This window comes from Tamandua tetradactyla, chromosome 14 (assembly GCF_023851605.1).
Source record: "Tamandua tetradactyla isolate mTamTet1 chromosome 14, mTamTet1.pri, whole genome shotgun sequence".
Lineage (NCBI taxonomy): Eukaryota > Metazoa > Chordata > Mammalia > Pilosa > Myrmecophagidae > Tamandua > Tamandua tetradactyla.
The window spans coordinates 48,260,793-48,276,137 of NC_135340.1; the positions used below are offsets into that span (position 1 = coordinate 48,260,793).

The 15,345-nt window shown below is 36.0% G+C and overlaps 1 long non-coding RNA gene across 1 annotated transcript in view; it reads right to left on the reverse strand.

Moving 5' to 3' along the window:
* LOC143655098 (uncharacterized) overlaps positions 1–15,345 on the reverse strand; it is a 96,190-nt gene that overhangs the window by 59,354 nt on the left and 21,491 nt on the right. The window contains exon 2 of the long non-coding RNA XR_013162043.1: positions 8,549–8,937. This is a non-coding gene — a long non-coding RNA (uncharacterized LOC143655098). The remainder of the gene's footprint in view (positions 1–8,548; positions 8,938–15,345) is intronic.

The following is a 15,345-nucleotide window of genomic DNA, read 5'->3' on the forward strand; positions in this document are numbered from 1 at the left end:
CCTGCATATGTATCTAATTTTCTACATAGTTATCTTTACTTGAGTGACTGCTTAGACATGTTAGCATACACTGTCAAGAAAAACAGAAAAACAGCCAAGACAGTATCTCCCCTTTGCCCTCCATGTGTTCCTTCCAAGTCTTGCCCATTTTGATATGTGGCAAAATAGCAAGCCACCTATCAAATAAATACTGGACAGTATTTATCCAGATGCTCAGGCCAGAGAACCAGGAGCTATCCTTGGCCTTTTTTTCAAAAATGCAGTTCTTTTGAGATATGTTCACACACCCAAGCAAACCATCCGAAGGAAATAATCACTGGCTCACAATGTCATCACATAGTTGTGCAATCCTTGACCCTTTTTAACCCTTACATTCCTCATCCAAATGCACCAACAAATTCTATCAGGTCTTCTTTCAAAATACATCCTGTATTTTGCCTACTTCTTACCATCTCAACTGCTCCAGATGTAGCCCAAGACATCCATATCTTTAGCCTAAACTATTGCAAAGCCTTCCAACAAGTCTTTCTGCTTCCACTCTTCCATCATTTTGTCCCCGATTCAAACACTATATTCTCCATGCAGTAGCCAGAGCTATCCCTTACAAAGGTAAGTCAGAAAATGTTATTCACTCTGCCCCAAACCCTTCACAGCATCCCAGGATATGCAGAATAAAATTCAACAGCCTACCTGAACTCCACAACCGTCCATAATCTAGCCACAGTTTATCTGTCCATTCTTATCTCCTTCCATTTTTTTTTACTTGCCCTGCTCTGGCTATATGTGCTGCTTATGCTGATCTTGTTCGTGACTCAGAGCTTTTGCAGAAGCTATTTATTCTTTTTAAAACATGCTCTGCAGGGCTCCCTTCGTCACTTCATCTAGGTCTTTGTTTAAATGTCACCTCCTTGATCAAGGCCTTTCTTGAGCATTTGATCTAAAATAGCTACTACCTCTCTCTCTCTCTCTCTCTCACTTACCCTACTTTATTTCTCTCCGAAGCACTTGTAGTAATATATTTGTTAATTAACTCTCTCTTCCACCAGAATGTAAGTTCCATGAGGGCAAGATCTTTGTTTTGTTTACCAACAACTCTCCAATGCCAGAAAGTTTGGCCACTAAAGAGCAGATGCTGAATAGGTGTGTATTAAATGAATGAATTCACAGTTTTCAAACGGTTTTCCAAGATATATACATTGCTGCTTAAGAGTTTTGCAGGTCTAACTTATTTTCAAAAGCGTATTTGAATGAGAAGGAAAAAAAACCCTAAATTGAAGGGTCACAATAGCCAAGGATAGTTCTTTTTAAAATGAGAAGCTTTCTAAGTGGCAAAGGCAGAGGTTTCCAGTAGAGCTCACAGTCATGCTAAGTAGTGAAAAATGTGAAGTAAAGGGAGAAACTTACTTAGTTTTGGACACTTGGGTGAGCAGCAGGGTGAGAAAAGTTGGTTCTACTGTGACAACCATAATCTTCTTATCCCCACATAAGTGACCACGTCTTACTTGAGTTTTACTGTAGTCTGTGTTGAGCCTGTTACTGACTCTAGCAAGTAAGACTCCTTGTTTGCCCCCTTCTGTCTTGGCTTTTAGCGTCCCTCAGAGCTCAGGCTTTAATGCTATCTAGTCCTTCCCTATCCTGAATTCAAATACTGCTCTTCTCCCCTCCCCGCTCCCAGGAAGATCACAGTAAATATACCTATGCACAATCCCCCCCCAAATGCAACATCTTATCATATTTTTTAATCTGGCCTTTATATTCTAAGAATGAATCCTTGCGACAAAAATAGCCAGAAATGCTTAAAATCCTAATTTAAAGAAATGACCATGACTTTTCACTCAGCTGGGAAAATGTACTAATGCAAATAGAATAAACTAGAGCACATTTGATTTAATAAGCAATAGATCTAAGTAGTTTATCCAATCACTGTCTTAAATATATCTCTGAGCACTGACTGGATATAATTGGGAATAAGAATAAAAGGGCAAGCACCAACATATTAAATCTAAATTGGTCAGCCATTCAAATGAGCAAACCCTTTATGGACTGAATTGGTCATGATGCTGCACATCATCACCCTCTAATGACATACTGGGACAAATGCTCAGAACAACTCATTTTTTCCATGGTTGCTAGGTTGGCCTTGAGCAGCAAAAGGCAGCTGGATTTATTTTGTTGTGGCAACATAAACTAGCAATGCTAGGGAACAGAAGGTCTACACAGAAAAGAAGCCCCATCATATACTATACTTAAAGCCCTCAAATGCCAACTACATTAAACCAGAAACAATGTAAGTGGTAAACACTAACATTTTCAAAGAACTGTCTAATATTCATGGCAGAATCTATAAAAGGTGACTTTGAATAATCTCTTCCCAGCAAACCTGTAAAAGTTTTATAAAATATGCTGCAAAAATGACTCACAGTAGATGTAATTACTGTGCAACCTTGAAAACTGATGTAAAAAATTCAGCTGCCAGCATGTTAACGGCCACCTAATATATGGGTTGTTTGATTGGACTCTTTGGGCAAAACTACAAAATTCCTAACCCATTGCTGCTATATATTTTATCAGGGCCAAATTTAGCTACTTTCATTTTTTAAAATGCCATTTTAGACATCACAGTGAATCAAGTCAGTGTTGCCTAATTGCTTGCATACATTACAATCTAATCCATTTCCCCAAACACTAATTTAACTAGTTATTATTTATTTTTATTTTTTGGAACAGCAACAGAATTCTGATGCCTGAACTAAGAAACTTGGCAAAATCATCGCTTTCTTAACGAAAACCATAAGACGCAACAGCGAAACCTCCATGGAGTCAGCAGCAGCAGCAACATTTCTCCAGTTTTTTTTTTCTTTAAGTATATTCTTTCTAAATTAACAATTTGGTATAAAGGTAGTTCATGGTTCATATTCTATTTTCAATTATATCTCGTATTTTTTAATGGATGGGGTATGAAGCCAAATTATTGTTAGATCACAGTGTCATATTTTCACCCTGGGCCTTATATCCATCTTTTGCCCTTGGCTGGGGTGATTAGGTTTATCTTCAGTTTAACAGCTAAAGGCAACCACACCTGTCAACTACTGAAAGATGCCCTAGTATTGCAAAACATTCACTCTATAACCGCCCTCATCATAGGTTTGGTCTTATGAGCTGTCACCTTTGGAAAATTGCACGGGAACTGAATTTTGCAAAATTGGTTCTGTGCTAATGTCACTCTAGGTGTTTGCTATTTAAATGTCTTTAACAATGAATTAGAAAAGAGCCTGCCCCCACTACTTTTGGTAATGGAAGAAATCCACTCCATACCCCAAGATTACCTGTTTGACCAGCGTATATATATAACCTTTTCTCCAAAGTGGGACCCAGTCCAATAGTGTGTAAAAGAGTGGGTGATAATGAAATGCTTTCTTCCAGGTTGATATTTAGGACTGCTAGGATCACCGAAATAGAGTTGTCACACAAACTGTGTACCTAACACTTTCATTAAACATCCCCTCTTCACTGAAATGTCAAGCAGTTAGAGATTGTGCCTGACTGTGTCTTATCTTTGTATACTAATAAATATTTGTCAAATTGAACTCTCAATTTTTTTGTGGTTGAAATAATATCTCATCTCATCATGATGCACGCTGTCAGAAAGCTCTCTGATTTAACTAAGGGGAACTAAAATGAATTTCAAGGAATTTTTAAAAATCATATACAAATTTGTCAAGGAGGTGAAGCTTTCCAGTATATGAATAATATCAAAGTCTCTCTGTGGTTTACAGTTTCAATGTCCCTAGGTATAGGTATTGAAACTCAAATTGTTCTATACAATTAATTTTGGTCCCATATAAATATAAATAGATTCATAAAGTTGAATTTGCCAGTACTCAATTCAATTAGATTTGAGAATTAGAATCTGTTGTTTCCAGTTTGGTGAAACAGAGCAAATGCTCAGCCTAAGAGTTATTGTACTTGAAAAAAAATTCTTAAACCTTTCATTAGTTTAATCACATTTAGTTAAGCCATTCTGATCAGTAATTAAAAGATCCAAGTCTACTTAGCCAACTGATTTTAGTCTATGATTCTGGACAACCTAAACATCAGGACGGCCACTTCAGTAGTCTATAAAGTATACAAGATTCAGAAAACCTTGAATTGCCCAAAAACTTGCACAGATCAGTAAAATTCTGTATGCTTGTGAAGTCTTAACTATTCCACATTTCATTTCAAATAATTTTGGGGCAGGTTCCCTATAGTAACAAAAGCTATCACATTGCTAACTAAAACATCATTGAAAACTTCTATATACTAGATTTCCTACTATACATGCTAAAATTGATGACAATGCAAAGTACTATTTCACTTTTGAACTCAATAGTTAAGAATGATTTTCCCAGCTCAAAAACACTAACCACAGAAGTATGAGATTTTGCTTGAGCCTCCATTAATATTTTACAGAAACTTAAAACACAATGAGCTCCAAATGTTACAAGGAGGAATGCAAGAAGAAACTCTACCTTCACCTTGTTCAAAGTTCTTTTAAAAAATGCAGAATACTTGAATTCTGATGTTAAGGATCATAACAAAAAGAATGTTGAGAAAATATCAGACTACAGAACTCTTTTCCTGAAAGGCATGTCATCATAAGCCTGCTATCCTGGGTCAACAGTCTGGTAAGAAAGGCTGAGCCTTGATGGAAGTTGAAAATTCTATCACTTTCAAGCAGTAGGAAAGGGGCTTAAGGGAGATATGGCCCCATGTTACAAAAGGTCATAGAAGAAACGTTCTGATCAAGGAAGGAAACATTTTTCAGGTTTTAGAAGTACTAAGGAGCAAGAAGAGTTAAGAGTGTAATGGAAGTGGATTTCCCTTAAGAACCTCTACTTCCATATATGCCTGGATTAAGGAATGTATTTATAAAGATCAACAATAAAACTATACCTATCTTTAAACCATGTTTTAAAATTTTTAGACAGACAAAAGAATGTGATACAGTGAAACCTCAACTACACCCTTTTTAAGGTCACTGGGGGTCTCAGAGAATGGCAGCAGGAACGGCAGCAACAACATTTAACAATGAACAAAAATGCTTTCATGTGCATCATTTCAATCGCTCTTGATTACCAGGCTAAATGTGGAGAAGGTTGGTTAGCATTTCCATTCTACAGAAAAGGATGTTGAGGCTTTCAAGAAATTGCTAGTTGTTTTTAAAAAGATACCTGTCATTTTTGATTTAAAAAATGTTTTATTAAAAAACAAACAACAATGCATTCATAGAGGTGGCAAATGTGTTGACAACAGCCTATACTCAGAGTTAGATTTTATGTTATATGGCATGCTTTCTGTTCCATACCTGGATTTTGTGCCTACTATTATTTTTTATGAGACAGTTTAATTATCTGATAATCTTCTTAGAAATCATTTCTCTGCCAACTCCTAAGCTTAAATAGAGCATTTAAGGGATTGACCCAGAGAATTATCTCTAACTCAGTCATGCCCCAAATTTAGAACAGTTTGCACTTGTCTAGAATGTTTCCATGAAGGAAGGAAGTCATCTCCTCTGATCTGCTCTCTTTCTGATAACTTTCTGAACTGATACCTTTCTGAACTGCATAGATTGCTCAAGTTGTGATGGGATCGTGGATAAAGGAAGGAGAAGGGGGCTGCTAAGCATAACAGCCCTTAGTATTTCGGATGCCACACTAAGTTCATCCCCAAATGAGTGGTATTTGGTCCTGAAGATAGCTCTAACTCTGTTGCTGGAGGTTGCACAGAGAAGCAATACCTCTTTTATGTTTGCTGAATGATAATGGAATATTTAAAATAGTTCTGAGACAGGATTTAATTAGGCTTAGCTCAAAATTCTTTTCACTGATTTTTTTTACCCATTCACTGGACAATGTTTATATGCGCAAGGAACTGCAGTAGGTAGGGGAAATGCTGAAAGCAAAATTTTGATATTGGCAATATTTATAAAGTTTTATTTATAATGAAGGTCCTTCATTTGGCTGTAACTTTCATTTCCAATGTTTAACACTGGAGCATAGGAACTGACCTATACTTTATTTTCTTGTGAGCAAAATGATATTATCTTGTAAAGGAGAAGAAAACATCTTAATCACAAACTTTATAAAGAAGATCTGCCTGACTGCTGCTATATGAACTTTCAGTATATTGTGTCCAGGAATATGCGTGCAGTTCTATTTCAAATCCTCCTTACCGATAATTTAAGGCTGCCTCTAAATTTAATGCCTATTGCTTTTTCACCAGAAAGCAGTTTTTACTGATGATAATGATGATGGTCGTTAGGGCCTTGGAGACTTTTAAAAGGATCCAAGGATGAATGAATAAATAAAAACCATGATGACTCATCCTACACCCAGTGCCATTAGTATAATGCACAGCTCAGCACAGTTTGTCTTCCCCACAAAACGGCACGATTTAAATATATGTTAAAGTTCTTTTTTTAAGCAAAATGAATATACTTTATTCAAAGAATATTATGAGATTACGGAATGTCATCAATCAAGGAGGGAAACTGCAGAAAGGAAATATATTTTACCAGGTGAATTTTTTTTTTCTTCTGAAATGAGTCCTGGTACAACTACAAGTTTCCGTCAGGCTCCATGCTCATTCCTTCCTTCCTGAACCAGAGGAACTTGCCCTCTGCCACATATGCTTGCTTTATTTCTTTTTAAATATACTAAAGAAGGTCAAGTTGGATTTCTTTCTAATATTGCTTCAGTTTGAGTGGGGGAAATAGGATATGGGGATCTCAGAGCACTATGTTTTATATTAATTAAAATTAATATAGATCAATTACTATTTCATAGTCATATTTATAAAAATGTAAAGGTATACACCCCTCTCATTAAATATTCATGTGCTGGTAAAAAGAAGTACACTCAGAATTATTTTTATGAAGAGATATATAGTAAATATTTCCCTGAAACTGAAGTTGCCACAGGATAGTAATGTGTTGCAGTCATTTATAATGCATTTTATTACACAAATGATTAAACTGTGGAAAATTCCAAGATTGCAAAGGGACTTAGTTATGCTACCAGGCACTGAACTTATGAGCATAGTTTTTTCCTTCACGAGTTCATTTCAAAGCCACTGATAAGTTTTCCAGTGGTATTTGTATTAAGTAGCCACTTCTCTAGTTTTCATAGATCTATTTTCCTTTTCTTCTTCCAGCTGAACAATGAAAAGAATGTCAAACCAGAACTCAGATAATGAAGATTCTATAACTGACTATCCACTAAGAAGTCAAGTGATTGATCTTGGAATGGTAACCAGAATCATCTGTGACTTGCTCTCTTTTCCCGAAAATAAAGGTAATAATACCATAGGGATTGTGTGATTATAATTATTATTGCTTGGTTTGTAAAGAAATAATAACCCAGAAGAACTAAAGATAAAAAGTTAGCTAAGAAAACTTTTTGCTTTCAATGGATTAAACACCTTAAAAATCTGTATTTAAACAAAAGAGAAACTTTTCTTTAGAAATATCTGTCATAAAAAATAATACATGTAAAAAGCCAGCTTCTATAAACTGTTCACAATACAACTGAATTTTCAAATATTGAATCCAAATGCAACTATCACAAAGACCTGAAATTCAATATCATTTTAAGATTCTCTGAGGGGCTTTGCATGCAGTGTAGGCTAATATGATAAAGCAGTAAGTATATTAAATTGGAATTGATCGTTCAGAATCAATTCGGTCAGTCGGTCCCCATTTACATAAGGCTGGTCCAATGAAAATCAAAACTTTCATTGGCTTGGGAAGAGTGACAACCTGTAGCTGTTGCTCAAATGGAAAATTAATGAGTTGCGTAGCCAAAAGTTCTGATTCTTGAGTCTGACTTTCTTGTGGAGGATGACATGTGCCTTTTGTTTCAGGCCTCTTGCACTGGTTCCCAGCCCCATATCGAATTATGTGAAGTGTGTGTGGGTGCTGTTTCTGTCTTTCGGGAGGCTGAATGAAAGCTCCTTTAGTATAATGCTTTTGAAGCATGAAGGGCGGAGCCCCACGGTGACTGAGAGCCAGTTTGGGGGATGAGATTTTGGTCCTCATTTCTGTGTGTGTGACATGGAGTCAGATTTACACTGGCTTTTTTTTTTTACATCTAACTTCCTTAAATCATCTCTAAAGTACAGTATTCAAGGTATTGTGCATACAAATTCATTCACTAATATGTATGTACAAATACGTAACATTTAAATGTGGTTTTGAATATAATAAAGAGAGCTATATTGTAGGAAAAAATACATTTCTTTAAACTCTGGAGCCATTTGCTGGGTAGTAAGAGTTTCCCAAAAGGCACAAGAGAACTGAGATCAAGACGGGAAGGAGTGGGTGGATTTCTATTTCCCGGTCTTGCATTGGGAGATGCAAGATTGAACTAGTGGCAAAAATTTCCCATGCTACTTATTTTATCCTCTCCCCTCTCCACTCTTTTCTCTCTATCTCCCTGTTTCTCACAAGAAGATATTATGTGACTCCAGAGTCCGTACGTTCCTTTTCCCTTTCCGGCAGTTTTCTTACCTGCTTGTAGAACTTCAGCATTAATGCTGCCTTTTTGGTAAAATATTCTAAACACAGTGGTGCTGCTTGGTTTCCTTCAGAGTCTTCCCCTTGCTTGTACAAACACAGTAATCTGGTCTTGTAGGGTCCTGTTTACATCAGGAAAGGAAATAGAAGGTGACTTCCACCTTAAAGAAATGGAGATAGATGCGCTGGAAGATGATCTGGACTCCACAGCATCACGTTCAATTCGAAAACCCTCACATATCTTCTTCAGTGTAAAACGCTGAAAAATCTGCCACTGCAATGACCCGCCACTCAATGGCAGCATCTCTGGGGAGATGAGGACCCACCACCACCACCAGGACACTGCCTGAGTCATCAGCATTGCTGTAATCCTCATGCTTTTCCTAGAAAGGAAAGAAATAATCAGGATGTTGACATCAGAATGGATTGGCTAGTATTCCAGAAACCATCTTAGAATAATTATTAAATAAGTGCATAATAAAGAAAAGGAAATAGGCTGGAATAAAGGTGCCATATAAATATTTCAATTTTTTTAGCAATGAATTAATGGATAATTGTTGCCCATCATTATCAATGCAAACTGGGAGTCCAGACATACATTTGAATTTTGAATAGTTTTTGAATCTATATTTTAATGTCTCTGGTCAAACCTAGAGAGATAAAGGATATAAAATTATGTTTAAAAATGTATATGTACATACACATTCAATTAATAGCGCTCATGTCACACAACTGTAAACAGGCAAATATTTAGGTCTATTGACCTGCACAAATATACTCATATTTAACTTATAAAGGTTATAGCACATCATTTGTAGTGATTTGGTTTATGATGCTTGTGCCTTTCATTGACTAGTCACACTTCAGGATAATTCTAACTGACCTCTCAGAAATAGCTTACCTTTTGCATACTCTGACCTATCATGAAGACTTTTATGAGGAAAGAAGAATATTTTTCTGTCATAAGATGCAGTCTATCATGTATGGAAGAAGATCACCCTCCTAACAACCATGACAGATGCTTAGATTTGTTTCATCCAGTTGTAATGATTTGTGTAAATCTAGTCTGGAACGAATCTACTTTAGCCAGTACAGAAATCCTGGCCATGACATGAATCTTTAAGCAATCCAGTATGTTCAAAAATGAACTTGTCACCTCCTCTAACAACATATCTTTCTCATTTTGGGAACTGTAATGTGTCCCCCTACTTGTCCAAGGCTGAAGGACTGGGACTTGTCTTTTCTGTCTTAGAGTCTTCTCTTCACCTCATTCTAAAGATTCACCAAGTCTTGTCATTTCTAACTCCTTAAAATCACTTAAAATGCCTATTTTTCTTTGTCTCTTTGCTTTTACCATAATTTAGTCCACCATCATTTATATGTGCTTGGATATCTGTAAAGCCTCCTAAATAGTCTCCCCAATTTGAATCTTCTGCTTAAATCCATTCACATGTAAACAAGAGTAAACTATTTTTAAAACATTGCTGCCTTACATGTGTATTTTAAGCCCCTGCTTGTTTAAAAACATTCAATAGCTCTTGATTTGATGTCCAGACTCCTTAGTATGGCTTACAGGGCCCTTCAGGTTCTGACTTCTATTCACTTCCAACAACTCTGCATGCCTCACTTCTCATTGCTAGAGTCACAGAATTAATAGCAATTTCCCCAACTCTGCTCTCTCTAACCCTTCTGAAATTTTCTACGCCCTTGATACGGAAGGTCTTGCTCCAACTCTTTACCTGGCTCAAACATGTCAACATTCCTGGACGTTAGACTTATTTTTCATTGGGAAAGTCTTTTCTCACTCACCCACAGTCTCTGGAATCCCTTATGCATGCTGCTATCAAACACATTCAGCAGTCCACAAATATCTATTGGGTGTCTACTGTATGTCAGGTACTGGTTTAGGTTGTTAGGGTATGTTGCTGAACAGAAATAGATAAAAATCTTCACCTCTATGGAGCTAGCATTCTTTTAGCATGATCATGGTAATTTATTTCACGGTGCTCCTGACTCTTTTCCTCACTAGAGGAAGGCAGACAGCACCACCACCCCCTGCAAAATTATTGTATTATCATGACGGACACCATGTCCAACCTGTAAATACATGTTTTACGAAATGAATGAACTAAGCAAGAGGGAAGCAAAGGAATTTCAATATATTTCTTTTATCCTAGGCCATTATTATAATTATTTTTGTGTCAAAAAAACATATTTAGAAGCTTAAGAACCCAAACTCTGTATGTTATTTGGGAATTTGATGAACAGACACATGAACATTCTTTAAAATCACATATAATCCCTTCATCCTACAAAGCTAATTTCAGTCACTGAATCCTTATGTAATCTCTGTTAGTTTCTCAGCCACTCTGCCCATTTTCGGACTAAGAGAATCTATAATGGTAAACCAGTATCAAGGACAAAAGCACTACATGGCTTTCTGAAATGGAAAAATAAGTGTTTAAGCAATAGCATTAAATATACACTTTCGTGGAGAGAAAGATTTTTTCTTACAAATCTAAAATAACCATTAAATTAGAAAGCTATTCCTCAGAACTGGAAATGAGAATGTAGAAAACAGGGCAAGTTTTTTTTTTTTTTTTTGATGTCTTGAAGCCTCTTTGATTTTCTTTTTCTCTAGGGAAAAGGAAGGTTACAGCAATATTTTGCTTTTGAAAAGAACATATCAGATGGACTTGAAAATCCAGCAGCTAATTATTTTCAGAATGTTCTTATACAGGAAAAAAAATTTAAGGTGATATGTAGAAACATTCAGCGTGATCCCATAATTCCTTTATAAAATATACATGATTAATAGGTGATTTTTAAAAAATGTTCACTAAGATTTATACTTCCTACCTTCCTTCTGAACATTTGTACCTTTATTTAAACAGGTTTATATTTTCTACCTCCTAGATGCTTTATGCTTACATACCTATGCTATTCTTTTTCGAAGCACGGTGGGTTGTTTCATTTTTGTAGAGATCACAAGTCCACTTGACATTAGTGACTTATACTTCCTACTGAGTATGGGTAATAGCCTTTTTTGTATACCAATTTGCTTACACTGCAGTCTATGCTGGTAATACTGTACACTGCCTGACCCCTGAATGGAAAAATAATAACAAGTTAAAACAGTCATTTTACCTGAAGTCGATAAGGCCATAACACACCCTGCTTTCAATTCACATGCTCAATTTTCATCCACTCACTCTTGACTTTGAGAGGAAGGAATAATGACAGGTTACAGGCACTTTATTTCAAAATTCACTCACAAAGTTATTGACAAGCATTTTTCACAGAAACAGTTCTCTCTGACCCTCGTGAGCTGTTTACATGAAAAATGCTCTTCCTTGTAGATTAACGAGAGTGGAACCTAATTTCGTACCAAACGTGGCAATTGCTTTAGCATCTCTGTTTTTGATATGGGAACAAAAATAGGGATAATTTGCTTCAAATTGCAGTCACTTCAGTCATAATAAAATCTCAGAGAGTACTGTTTGCTTTCAACTTTCATTAGGTAAACTGGGACTGTTATTAAAGTACCAACACATAAATGCTATATTAGCACTTAACAGAAACATAGCATTCTCCTTTAGGAGATAAATTCTACCCTTGTCAATATAATTCCACACCAGGTGCCGTAAAAAGAGTTTGAAAAGATGAAATTGTGAAGCTTTGCACTAGAGGAAAAGAAATACCTTGTTCATTCAAGCTTAAAGGCCGTTTTGTTGGCCCAAGGTGCTAGGGTACTGGCTAGAAAATAAGTCTAGAGAAATTCTCTTAGGTCAAGTCAAACATCGAGATAAACTTTTCTGCATGTTTTCCTTTTCTGAGATTGTTAAATCAATTACTTTAAATTTCTGCATGCCTTCAGCTGGCATTTCAACTGTAGGAAAAAATAGAAGAATTTAAGGCCATGATGGATTTAATTTCCATAAACCACAGGATAATCTTGTGTAATGGCTGTACACACAACAACCATACATTTGTTTTTTTTTTTGAGTATGCTAAGCCCTTTTAAAATGCAAGGTTTTGTGTATAGCATTATGATGGAATGGTTAGAATTAAATCTGTGTGTATCCTTACTCTTATCACCATGCCTTACAGATAGTCCAAAATAACTATCTCCAATTTAGGAGATAGTTAGATGTTAGAAAATTAGAAAAATGTTGTTGCATTACAGAAATGAAGACTATCTTGTCATCTAAGATAAAAAAAAAAAAAGGAAGGCATGGGCATCTAAAAGCCTTGCTATCTCTAAGACTAACTGTGCCAACTTCCATCTTCTCTCCTAGCTTTTCGGAGTTCTTTATTGTGCCATCAATCCACAATCGTAAGGTCTGTTAATGAGTCCATTGTCATTTGGATTATTTACCTGCTTTAACTGCACAAAGCTGTCTATTAGCCACCAAATTCAGGCCTTATGTTTCCAGGTGAAATATACAAGTGACTACTGTCCCTCTGCATTTCTAAGACACATCATTAGAATAGCACATGATTCTGTCTAAAAACGTTCGTGATGAGGAGTATTTGGTTTAGAGTTGTATTGATAGGGTCAAATGCCTTTGTAGTTGCCAGTTTGCACTAACCTACTAATCTGGGAATGCACCACTATTCAGCCTTTCCCAGAAGATTAACCCATTTTCATTCACTCCTCTCCTCAAATCCCTTACATTATGGTGCTTCTGACAATGGAAACCTGTAGATACTTGCCGTGGCCAGACTTACGGGAAAAAAAGTGTTAAGTACATTTCTGCTGAAACTTCAAACTTACGGATTTAACGGCTATTCATTTGTAACCAGGTTTTATAAGGGTAGTTTTGAGAAAGATTTAAAATATATTCTCAAATGGAAACGGCTCTAATTTACACTGAATATAAGAAACCTTAGAATCTCCTTTCAGCTTTTGGCTGCCCTCTGAAATAAGACACACACACATTTTCTTGCCCAGTGATTTCTACAATGTCTACTTTATTTTCTTGGGAAAAAATTATTCTGTCTTTTCAAATCAATACTTTAGTAAAACATTTTAACGTATATTTCATAAACATTGCATTTATGCGACTAATGCATGTAGTTGTGTTGACAGTGTTTTCCCAATTGTCACTCCAATAGATTCAGAGAATTGATTGATACTCAGGTCACGCAACATAGGCTTGAAACCTGGCACCCCTACTTACTGGCTGCGTGATCTTAGGGCAGTCGTTTTACTTCTCAATTCCCTCATCTGTAAAATGGGGTAACACTAATTCCCACTCCATAGAGCTGCTATGAGAAAAATAAACATTTTAGATTCATCTAGATGACTCTCTTATACGAGGAGTACTGTTACATGCATTTACGTCCATGCTTACATTTCTGTTCATGTCAGTGAACATCTAAAGTAACCTATCAACTAAGGGGTTCACTTGGCACCAACATATGCAAACAAGGGCACTAAATACTTCTGTCATTTTCCCTGTATCCACTATTATTGCCTTCAGATGCTTTTGCCAGTTATAAAGAAAAAATTTTGCTTTGTAGTAAAATTTCACCATTAAGAGTTTTTTTAATGGAATAAGACTTTGCTTTCCTAAATTACTTGACACATTGAGATTATAACTTGACTTTTGGAAATGATATTGCATTGGAGTAATGTAATATGCTTTAAATGTCTTACACTAGCAGGAAAGGAACAGAGGTGAATTTAATACACAAATGATGTCCTTGTGCCATGCTAGGTAGAAGCCACCAAATGAAAGCAAGGCATCGCATAAAAGATTCTACAGTGCTTCACATAGACAGAAATAGTGGGAGAAGCGAGTCATTACAAGATAAACTGCAGTACGGCTATGCCAACCCCATAAGAAGTTGAGCCATGGAAGCCAGTACCTTATTCATTTGTTAATAATGATTCACAAGACTCCCACTTTTGTAAGTACTACTAATTGCAGTAGTTCATTAGCCTAATATACAATAGGATATCTTTGTTAAATGATATTCTTTATTAATCAATATTATGAAGGAGATTATTAAAATGATTATCCTAAGTAAAGAGGTATATATCTGTGGCTAAAAAAATTAATTGTAACATATACCACATTAAAACAATGCTTTTAATTGTAACTGTATTGGTTTTGGAGGTTTGGTTTTATTTAACCTTTACATTTGTTTTGGGTGTACAGTCGTATAAAAGCTATTGGTAGAGGAGTTCATCATTAGTTTTTTAGTTTTACACGTACACGTAGCATTATAATAAAAATAAGGCAGCCAAAACTGAAACTTTTCTTACCTTCAAGGATAAGAAGTTTGAGAAATGCTGTTCTAGAGTAACCTGCTTTTCTTAGCAGAATGTTTCTAACCATATCATTACCAAAAATAATGTGCAATTTTGGCTGAAAAATCTAATACATTTGGTTTCTCTACATGAACTAGAATAGCTTTGTGGGCTTAATTACTACTGACAAAGATAATAATGGAAATGGTGAGGATGATTCTGCAAACCCAAAGATGAGCTTCCTACTCCCCACCAATAGGGTGCACGCTGCTGTATACTGAGCCACTGACAGTTTTCATTCAGCTGAGATAAGCGACACATATTTGCAAGTTTCTATTTCTACTTTCTTCATCTGTACAACAATCTGATTATCTGAGCAAGTAGAGGTGAGAGACAAGGAAAGTACGGAAGTTGTCTAAATAGCTAGCTGCTATAGCTGTACAAATGACATTACTATCCTACCCAAATAAATCACACGGCCTGTGTGCTCTTTGAGTTCTTACTGCTGTTTCTGTTCTGGTGTTCAAGCATA